The sequence below is a fragment of the Pinus tabuliformis genome, chromosome 4_2, assembly GCF_031772625.1.
Source record: "Pinus tabuliformis cultivar Carrire ecotype Pingquan chromosome 4_2, CPIR1, whole genome shotgun sequence".
In the NCBI taxonomy this organism is placed as follows: domain Eukaryota; kingdom Viridiplantae; phylum Streptophyta; class Pinopsida; order Pinales; family Pinaceae; genus Pinus; species Pinus tabuliformis.
The window spans coordinates 243,359,607-243,371,322 of record NC_142304.1 but is presented as its reverse complement, the minus strand read 5'-3'; the positions used below and the strand labels follow the sequence as shown (position 1 = coordinate 243,371,322).

The 11,716-nt window shown below is 35.9% G+C and overlaps 1 pseudogene; it reads left to right on the top strand.

Annotated features, from left to right (window-relative positions):
* Positions 1-285: 285 nt before the first annotated feature.
* The window catches only part of LOC149168939 (ABC transporter G family member 39-like), a 280,633-nt pseudogene continuing 269,202 nt past the window's right edge, over positions 286-11,716 (top strand).

Here is an 11,716-nt window from a genome sequence, read left to right as displayed (position 1 = left end):
GTGACATCACCCATCCCAGATTCCCTATGGCTCAAGCGCGCTTAAATGTGGAATTTTCCTCGGGTCCACGTGACTCGCAACTTTATCAAGGTTGACATCTGTGCCTCGGGTCCACGTGGTTCGCATCTTTATCAAGGTTGACATCTATTCGTCGGGTCCACGCGAGACGCATCTTTAACACAAGTCCGTCGAAACAGCTAAAGCAGCTAGATGCTCAATTTATCATCGTCTCGACTCCTCTCACCCCATTTGTAGCTCATGCTTATCAGTGAATTGCAGGGGGAAATGGGAAGCACCATATTGAGCTCTGGCAGATCAAATATGTTTGGAGACAGCGATCGATTCCCCAGTGTGTCATCGAGCTCAATAGCGCGAAGATGCAAGGAGGAGGCGCTGGCATGGGCAGCCATGGAGAGGCTTCCCACATGCGAATGTCTCAGAACTTCCATACTGAACGACCCTGTGAACAATCACTCCATCGCCTCCGGTCCCAAGAAAATCGACGACACAAATATCGCACCTGAAGCTCGGAAGAAACTAATTGACAGACTCCTGGGAGTTCCGGAGGAGGATAATCAACGCTTTCTGCTCAAACTTCGTCACAGACTCGACAGGTTCTCATCAGTTTACACTTTCTGCTTTTCTTTTTCATTTTTTAATTTCCTTCATGTTGTTGTGCCAATATCTGTCTGTACTGTCATCATCTTCTGCTTGTGGTACTCAGAGCGGGAATTATCTCACCGGAGATTGAGATCCGTTTCCAGCGTTTGAATATTTCCGCTGATGTTTACGTTGCTAATCGGGCATTGCCATCCTTAATTAGCTGGACTGTCAATATGGTCGAGGTAGTATGTTCAGATTAAATATAGAATCGGTTGGTTTACACAATTGGAAACCATATTGTTGAGTAATTTTTTTGGGAAAATAACTGTAAAATATGTAATCAACATTAAATATTTCAAGGTTATTCACCATCATCAGTGACCAAAATCTTTTCAGAATGTCCCCTCAAAATTCTGAACATTTCCTGTACTTCTTTTTAAAAGTTTCCTCCACTCTAGACAGTTATTTTCAATTCCTTTTGAAAACAAGTGTAAAAAACGTTAGACATTTTAAGTTATATTTCACTTATCATTATAAACAAAGCTTTGGAAATGCGCACTGCAAACTTCAGATGCCTCCCGCACTCTACACAATTATTTCTAAATGGTTTCTACATTCTATACGGTTATTTCCTACAACAATTGATCATGATGCACGTACCCTAGCAAATTCAACATGATCTGAAAAGTCGTAAAATCTGGCAAAATTAATAGAGGAAAGAATGGAAGGAAAAATGAAGGAAAAAGTTTTTGTTGATTTAATTTTTTTTGTTTATTAAAAGATGTTATATATATACATATTAATTTTTTATATTATAAATAGGTTAATTTACGATTGTGGGTTTCAAAAAGAAATTATAAACATTGCTTTGTTATAAATATTTATAATTTTTCAATATACTTACATGAAAAAAGTGAAAATTTGTGAAATTTGGAAAAATTAAAATGAAAGAAAATTAAAAAAACAAAGAAAAAGAAAAAGATAAGGAAGAGGTTAAAAATAATCTTTAAGAGAAAGAATAATATAACAAAAACTTTTGAAAAAAAAATAAAACCAGAGGTTTTTGTTTGATTATTTAGCTTGATTTAATTTTTTTAGTTTGTTATATTGTATTTTAAAATTTTGTATTATAGTAAAGTAATTTATAATTATTTCTAAAATAAGTTTGTTATATTGTATTCTAAAATTTTGTATTATAATAAAATAATTTATAATTATTTGTAAAATAATTATGGATTTTTTTTTTAATTAATATTTATAATTTTTAGATATAACCATTAAAATTCATTCTATTTTATAAATAAAAATGTTGTTATATATATTTAGCTACAATTGATTTTCTATATATAAATTTAATTAATTTTTTTTATAAAAATTCTTAAACTTTTATTTTTAATATATTTTATTTTTCACAATGTCATTATTTTGAATTTGAGATGAAATCTTATATTGAACAGATGACAAAATAATGCTCACAATTCTTGTCGGTATATAATCATAAATATTATCATAAACATTATTATTACTAATGTAGGTAAATATGTGAAAAATAAAATATTTAATATATTTAAATTTATAATAATAATAACTATATGTAGAATTGAGGATTCTATGATCCATAACAAGTATGTGATCTATAACAAGTATTTGATAGGGATTTCAATGTAAATTACATTATCAATCATTTGTTGACGCATTTCGAATCAACAAGTGTGGTTTATGGTCATGACAAGTTGAAGAACCGGATCATGGTTGTATGTTAAATAGAGAGAGAAGATCATCCAACGTCTATATTTGACTAGGAAATGGCTATAAGAGACTCGGAAACGACCTTTTGACTAGATTGGAACAAGGAATAGGGATAGAGAAGATTAGTTTCGATAATTTATAAGTTAGTTATGTTATTTTTAATACTATCAATGAATTATATTAATGAATAATTGTATATAAATAAAAAGTTTTAATAAAATATAAATAATAAAAGTTTATTAGTAAAACTAATATAACTTTTAATCATTTCAGCTACTAACCCTTAGGAGAAAGAATATATGATTACTATTTAAGTTAATATTTATAATTAACTCATTTTATTTAATGGCATAAATATTTAATATTGTAATATTAATAGTATTTCCACTAAATGATTTATTAGAAGATTAACTAATGTAGTTAGTTAAATAATCCAATGTGTCTAATTATAACCCTTAGGAGAAAGATTGTTAATTGTTATTACTAGTTATTGAAAAATAGTTATTAATATTATAATAATTATAATATTAACTAGATAATAATAATAAATAATAGTATAATGTTAACTAAATAATAATAATAGTTATCATAAACAAATAATAATAATTAAGTTAATTAAAAAAGAATTATAATACATAGTAAAATGGAACCATTCTGCTCTTATTTCTAATCTAGAAGGGAACTGAAAAATTATATAAGATTACTAAAAATGTGTTGAGAAATCAAAGAGTAGAGACGGAATAGAAGACAGGGAGGAAAAGGGAAAAAAAACAGAGACGAACTTACTAAAAGACAACACAAGGGGCAGGGAGGGGGGTGTGCTAAGAAGAAAGGGTAGGATCCAACAGCTGCTAATTTTCCAGCCATCATCCCTATTGAGATTGCTAGCATCTACTAATTTTCCAGCGATCATCCATATTGAGATTACTAGGGCAAACATCTAGTAGTTGCTAATTTTCTAGCCATCATCCCTATTGAGATTGCTTGGCGTCCCTACATTTCATGTGATGAAAAGGGACAATCTTGGCAATAACACATGCCTAATTGCTTGACCTCCCTAAATTTCATGTGATGAAAAGGGACAATCTTGGCAATAACACATGCCTCCTCAATACATATGTGATGCTTAGCCTTTTATGCGTGTTCTGTCAAGGCTTGATGCTTAGTCTTAGTCTTTTACGTGTGTTCTGCCTCCCTAAATTTCATGCGATGAAAAGGGACAATCTTGGCAATAACATAGCCCTCCTCAATAGATATGTGATGCTTAGTATTTTATGCGTGTTCGGCCAAGGCTTGATGCTTAGTCTTTTATTTGTGCTCTGCCAAGGCGGAAGAATGGATCCTCCTATGTTTTATGTCACTTGAGTACTCGTCAATCCTTTGATTAATGGAGTACCCTATCCCACCAATGTAGAGAGTCCCACATAAACAAGGAATAACCTAGACGTCTTTCATATCCTTAGGATCAATAAAGTCTTTTACTGCCCTAAAAAAATTAGGTATAATATTAAATGATTTAAAGCTAAACAAATCAACATTTATTATATTTAAATTTATAATAATAATAACCTTCTAGTTTCCAACTTGTGTCTTTTCTTTTATCCCCGCACATAAATTTATGGGATGTTTACCGGTTAAGGGGTCTAAAGGTAAACAAATCAACATTTAATATATTTAAATTTATAGTAACAATAACCTTCTAGTTGCCAGCTCCAGTTGTGTCTTTCTTTTATCCGGTGACATAAATTTATGGGATGTTGACCGTAGGATGCTTTGAGAACGCTTCGGTTGAGAAAGACAAAGAAGAAAAAATTAATAATTCTTCACAATATCAACGGTATCGTTAAACCCGGCAGGTAAATAGATATCTTGAATGATATTTAACTTGGAATTTATGTCGATGGAATCTCTGGGCTGATATGTTGTTTGTCAAATTAAAATCATGAAGATTGACTCTGCTTCTTGGGCCTCCTGCTTTGGGCAAGACTACTCTGCTCTTGGCACTTGCAGGGAGGCGTCAAAGCACTCTGAAAGTAAGAATGCTTTCAAATCTGTCATCTTTATTTGGATTCTAAAATATTAAATTTTTATCATAATAGTGTTTATAATGGACTTAGTTTCTATCCATTTGATTTTAAAATATTTTTTTTTTAATTCCAAATTTCAGATTCATGGTGTTATATTTAATCAAGGAGATTGAATTTATTTTGTATGAGGTTTTCCTTCAGGTTGAAGGAGGAGTTACATATAATGGACATGCCCTCAACGAATTCGTGCCAGAGAGGACTTCTGCTTACATCAGTCAGCACGATACCCATATGGGAGAACTGACTGTTAAAGAAACTCTCAACTTTTCGGCTCGTTGCCAAGGCGTTGGTTCAAGATATGGTATTTTATTTTCCTATTATAGATGCTTATGCTCCTGGTCAGCATTTACATTGTTGAATCTAATCTTAGAATATTCTGAATAACAGCATTACCCACTCTAATTCAATATTCAAAATATTCTAGAAAAAAATGCCCATTATTATAGAGTTTCTTATAAAATTCAGCATATTTTAGAATCTGTAATTGATATAAAGTAATCCCATTGTTAAATATACATTATCAAATTATTTGTTGATAAAATCTACACTACAACTTCACTACGTTATTACAGATCCTCATTTCTGTAAGTTGAGAGAAAATCTCTATATTTATGTGAAAATATCTATGTCTGTGTTTCATATTATCTTCGAGCTTTAATTCCTCATGATTAAGATGGCTGCAGATGTGATAACTGAGCTTTCCAGAAGAGAGGAGCAACTAGGCGTGAGACCAGATGCCGATATTGATGTTTTCATGAAGGTATCAACTTCAAGAATGATGTAGTTTTAAATTTAGTTAATGGTTTTAAATGAAAAATGGCGGAGTTGATATAAATACCATGAACGGTTGAACATATATATATATATATATGCGCGTGTGCGCGCGCGCAGGAAACAGCAATAGCGGAACAAGGAACCAGTGTTACGAAGGACTATGTTTTGAAGGTTAGTTGTTTTCATTCGAGTGTAATTTGATTATACATCTCCACGTAATTTGACTATAGATTTTTTGCAAAACACATTTGATTATAGATTTTCAAAAATTTTGTAAAACATTCCGTCTAATTTGTAAAATATTCTGAAATCAGCAATCCGCAACCTCTTTTCAGATCGGAAAAAAAACTTCAAATTCATCATAGCAATCAACATCTTTATGTGAATTGTGGCCCAATGCATAATATCTAAATACTTGTTCCAGATATTGGGGTTAGACATATGCGTCGACGATGGTAGGAGATACTAGATAGTATGCGGCGGGGCATTTCTGGAGGGCAGAAGAAAAGACCCACAACTGGGGAGACGATGGCGGGAGCTGCCAAAGTTCTTCTGATGGATGAAATTTCGACGGGGTTAGACAGCTCTACCACATTTGAGATTGTCCGATACTTCTCCCAGTTCGTTCATAAAATGAGGGCGACAATGGTCATTTCTCTTCTGCAACCTGCCCCTGAAACCTACGACCTCTTCGCCGATGTAATTCTGGTGTCAGAAGGTTATATTGTGTACCAAGGACCTCGCGAATTATATTAGGTACATTTGAAAATTTTGTGCCCATATTTGTTTTATTGGCCTAAATTTGTCCATTGCGTTTTAAGGTGTGAATTGAAGTAGAGTGAGGCTTGGAAAGCTTCGGATATATGCATCCAAAGTGTGGTGTCGATGCCTATCATGAGGCCCTCTCTGGTCATTATACCTCGTGCAATGCTCGTTTCTTTGCCAAATCTGGGGCCCCATATTGGCCCCATATAGGATTTTGGCTGAAGTGTTGCTCCTATTTTTGGCCCCATCATGACGGTGTCGCCTATCCCTCGAAATGTATTTTTGGCTTCCCCCTCTAAGATTGATATTGCTAGATAACACTCTCTTGAAAAGGTATTTTTTTTTAAGGAATCCCATATCTTTTAAATACTGGAAAAAAAATTGGCATATTTGTCTTCTAGATATTTCTTAGCGATTCACACATTCGTATATTCTAGTTCCAAAATTGATAAGAACGAGGCGAAGTATACTGGATCAGCTTGAATAGGTATATTCACTATTACAGCTGTGGTAAATGTTTTTCAGTGAGCGTTGTGAGTTTGCGAGAGGAGTTTGAAAACATATCAGACCTCTTCATTTTGACTACATATGTGGCATTGATCTGTACTTGCACCATGCCGCAATGTTTGATACAAAGGTTGGGTTATGTAGAAAATGCATGCAATGGATACACTAAGCAAAAAAAAAAAAAAAATCTAGTATTTAGACCCTAGACTTACTAGACCTTTTGAATTAGTATTGTAGCCCAGAACCTGAAACTCTTTGGGTTATGTAGAAGATGCATGCAATGGATACAGTAAGAAAAAAAACAAATATAGTATTTAGACCCCTAGACCTATTAGAGCTTTTGAGTTAGTACTGTAGCCCAGAACCTAAAATCACACTTGAAGTCATTCAACTAAAACTTGTAATCAAGAAAAGACAACACAAAAGGTAGAAGTGTATCACAAGAACATATCGACGACATGAAATAAATTTCAAGAAGTTCAACCAAAAATAAAACTCGTAAATGCTTAGAGAAAAACAACAAGCACTATTATTTTAAGCACCTTTGAAAGACTATATAGTGTAGGCTATATGGGAGAGGGTTTTGAAATGTAGACATGCTCACACTATTCAATCCTTGTCCAATCAAAGTGTTGATTAAGAGGTGGGAGGTTCACATCTCCACGCTTCCTCATATTACAGAATAACCTGCCAATTGAAGGCTTAGTTAGACTAAGCTTCTCTTTTATTTTTCAATCATTTAATCAAAATCTACAATAATAATCGTTCAACCTTGTCAGAAAGTAACTATGGTAAATGACTGGGATCAATAGCAAGACTGTGATCATAACAAGAGATAAAATCCAATAAATATAATCTAAATGTGACTTATTTAGATTATTCACAATCCATCCTGGGTGTTCTCCTCTTAAATTGCTTGCTCAGTCAACTATGGTGATGATTATACTGCTAGGGAAACTACCAACTCCCATAGCATTTAGATAAAAGGAAATTCCCAAGATTCCCATGTTGTTAGGGACCTTATAATATAAATATTCTTGCAGCGCTACCAATATAAACACATCTGCTACTCAAAGCAAAAAAAACTGAGGAACTGTTATAGACATTTTTGGGCCCTACAACCCCAAGCATGAAATGTCCATAAATCAAGGGCTCCTAAGTCCCTAAAAGTGTTGTTCTAACCCCTAAAGGAACAAGGTCAATAGACTACAGCTTCTCCCAGATGTTCTCCATGAAAAACTGCTCATAATTGGTCAAAACATGATCATTTCAGCTTCTCCACTGGCCAAGTACGTTGCATCTCACCTAAATACACTGTGTGGGTGCGTTGCATTTCAAAAATCCCTTCTGTGGGGTGCGATGGGCAAGAAATGACAAATGGCAGTGTCATTCCGCGAGGTGGAGAGGCAATGAAAGCTTCCAGAATCTTCTCCTGTGACACATGCCTCACTGAATTCGACCAAGGATGAGTAAGAGATCATCAATCCCCAAGTGGAAGCAAGAACTATCAGAGAAAAGACACTAATCAAATCATGAGCTGACTCATCTCCATTACAGATATCTATATATGGATCCCTCATCCCAGAGATCCAGAGGCTGGAATTTTGCATATCGTAAGGAATTGTTGTTTGTTTCTTGAAACAAACATCAGATTGTTGGGTGATCTAAGATTTGTTTGAGGTGAAGAGGGGATTTTTAGCTGGGAGGTTGATGCTGGGTCAGAACAACTGGTTGTAACTCCTCTCGGCTCTTTCTTGTTTATCAATAAAAGCTATTCAAGTTTTCCTCCATGCTCTTGTGTCACTGATGCTTGCTACATTTGTATGGTCAAGTTACATCTGATCCTAGATTGTTTATGTTTATAGATCCATGTCTTTGTATAGTGCTATGCTACTGTGATCTTACAGGTACTTTGTGAAGCTGGGCGTGCAAGGTAGCATGTAGCTAAAGACTATCAAAGAAGAGAGGAATCAAATCAGGAGATTAGCGCAAGACACAGGTTGGTCTTTCTGTTCCTCTCTATCTATAATTTATAAAGGAAAAACGAAAACAGTTTTTCTCTGTTTGTTTCTAAGGTAGCTGTCACACCTTAGTGGGATAAAGCAGTTCTATATAGACACTTTTCCCTGTAACAAAATGGCGACTCCACTGGGGAGAAATTAGTTTGTTTGTTTATCATTCCTTGTTGTCTATTTCATAAACTTACAGGTAGTATTCGAACTGCATTTGCCATAGCAAAATGCAAAGTAGATAACTACTACTTCAATCCATCTACTGTATTTGTTTATGATTTAAACAATTGATTCACAAACTATCTGATTGCCCTTGTGATAGCTCTTAGATCCTCCTTAGATCTACCCCTGATTGTTGCATTATTGATTGCTTTTTTCTCGGCCAAAACCCAAGAACTGAACTGTGAACTGTGACCCGGAACCAAACAGAGTCTCGTTTCTGGCCCAACGCAGGTACTGTTCAGAGAATATGAACTTCAGTGCACTTCCCGAGTGGACAAGCTGCGCTGCATTTCAAATTCTTTGTGTTACAGGTGCGCTGATCAGACTAGGCTCTGTGCAGTTTTGGTTTCTGTGATTCATTCTTTCTAGTTCTATTCCTGAATTTTGCTGCCTGTGATCAGTATATGTCTGTTTAAAACCCCTTTTCCTTGCTGTTATTCCTCCTCCTTTGTACAGAAGAACTGTAAATGTTTTTGTGTGTTTGTTGAGTCATTTTCAGTTCTCCTTTGCAAAAGTAGCATAATCGTACTGTCGTCCTTTGATTTAAAACTGTCGCAAGTGTCGATTTCAATCGTAGGAGAGAGTTTGATTGCTGTTGATGGTCAATTATCCTGTTACTATTGCTTTTGGTCTGAATTTGATATTTTCTAGTGTCAAGAACAAGTATTCATTTCAAAATTGTAAGGTGTTGTGATCGTCTCCATTTTTGATTTCGAAAGGAAACTTGTTGACATTTGTCTCTTGAAAAGGAATTCAAATTTATGCATCAACTTTCTTTTTAGCATTCATATACTAAGAAAGTCAAAAACAAATACATGCATGTGCATTTGCATATAGACAGTCTGATTGGCTTGATTTAGGAAATTTCATTTAGAGTGTGCTCTTTGCTCTTTGTGAAAAGTTTCTGTCTTTCTTTCCTTAGTAGCTAGGATTTTCATTGCACAAAGAAGATAAAAAGTTTGTTTATCATCTTAGATTGCATTTTAGGAACTACATCTACATCTCGTGGTGAACCTAAAAGGAAAACTTCATAAAAAAGATCAACTTAAAATAAATTCAATGAATCTAACAACGCTTTGGAACTTAACGCACAACATCTAGAAGTCTAGGCTAGAGACGTATTCCGGCGTCGTAAAGCCTGGTAACTATTGTTCTCACTGATGGTTGGGTGATTCCTCCTCTTTGAGACGATAAGTGCCAGTACGGACTTGTGCTCCCACGTACCGTCGAGTATATTTTGGGAGACCCCAATAGGCTTAATCCTTTATTCATAGGAAGCCGTGTTTGCTGCCCTATCGATCGCAATGCACTAAACACAGCATTCGGGAAGATTGACTGCCGTACCGTAAAAAGTATTATGCAGTTTTGCGATTGGTTTGGTAATCCCTCTACCTAGATTTCTAGAGCAGTCCCTTTCATTCCTTTTCAGACTCCTTAACAGAAAAGGTCCATCTGAGCACTTGTCACTTCAGGCTCATTAAAAATCGAAGGAGACTAGAGTCATATTTTGTTTTTTCTCGACTTTTAAAAACTGAAAAAACAAGTTGTGTCAAAGCGTCTAAAATTTATTTTAAACGGAATACTCATTACCCTTTCCTACGTTGATCTTGGGTTGAGAAAATGGAATCCACCAACCAAGGGATTCCCCTTGGAGGAAATCCTAGTCCCTTCTGCTCTTGGGGAGATGTTGGTGCACCCCATATGGCCACATTGTCACTTCCAGGACTGACAATCGGCTTGCATGTATGGCTCTTCTCGACCTCTGTCGTTTATAACACTACAATTCCTGAACAATCGAACCAGCAATTAGACGAGTCCAGAGTTACCCACCAACCTTCTACTTCCTCTAATTCTTCCTCTCCTCCCTCTTCTTCGCTTGATGGGGCTGGTAAAGCCAAAATTCAAGTACCTGAGAAGAAGAAGGAAAATAAGAATAAAGAGAAGAAGAAGAAGGAGCCAAAAGCGAATGGGGGCAAACGAGTGTCATCTAACGAAAATCCACACACTGCACCGACCAGGCCTAAATCGCCATGTGTCATTTGCAAAGGAGACCACTATCACAGAGATTGTCCTTGCATCCCTCGAATCTTAAGGGACTGGTCTCCTCATTTGCACAACCCGGTGTCGTCAACCTCTGATGATCATGTTGAAAACACACCGTCAAATAGTGAAAGTGAAGCCCCAAGACAAAAAGCAAAATATAAATTTCCTTGTAAACTATACGAAGCCGATCATGCCTTCCACCGTTGTCCCTTCTTAGACGAAGCTAAATGAGTTTTGGACGATCGTCCGGTTTCACCATTACGACTTCCTCCTGGATATAAAAAACTCTTGCTGAGTCTGTCACTAATTGAAAATCCGGCTGGCCGGCTCAAGTGGTTGGCTAAAGCATCTATCATTGAAGACAAACCATCTGTACCCATACCAGACGAAAGTCAAAAGGTCGAGGTGGCAGTTGACCCGGTCTTGCCTTTAGAGGTTCCATCTTCAGATGATACCGTCACCGAAGAGAACAAGGATGACACCGTCCAAATTCTTTTCATAAGCACAGACTCCCACGAACATAGGAGCAATTTTCCCATTCCTTTACCGCAGGAAGGAAGTTCTTCAGAGTCGTACCCGGTCGTCTATTCGGTCCCGCCTCCGAGCAACCTAGTTGTCTCCTTCGACTGGAATCAACTAGGTAGACCTTGTTTACCAGCTAGTATACCATTCCGAATCATTGTTCAAATATATAGAATGGTTATGGCCGGTACCATCATAGATGAAGGGGCTTCTGTGAGTATCCTTTCCTCGACTGCCTGGAAAGCGCTTGGTTCACCATCGCTTTTGCCTAAGATGAGAAATCTAACAGGCTTTGATAAAGGAACTAGTCGACTGTTAGGGATCCTTCCCAATGTGCCCATAACATTGAGAGGGAAAACCGTTCACATGAACGTAATGGTAGTTCAAGGACCCCTGGATTACAATCTACTCCTTAGACGAGACTATATTTAT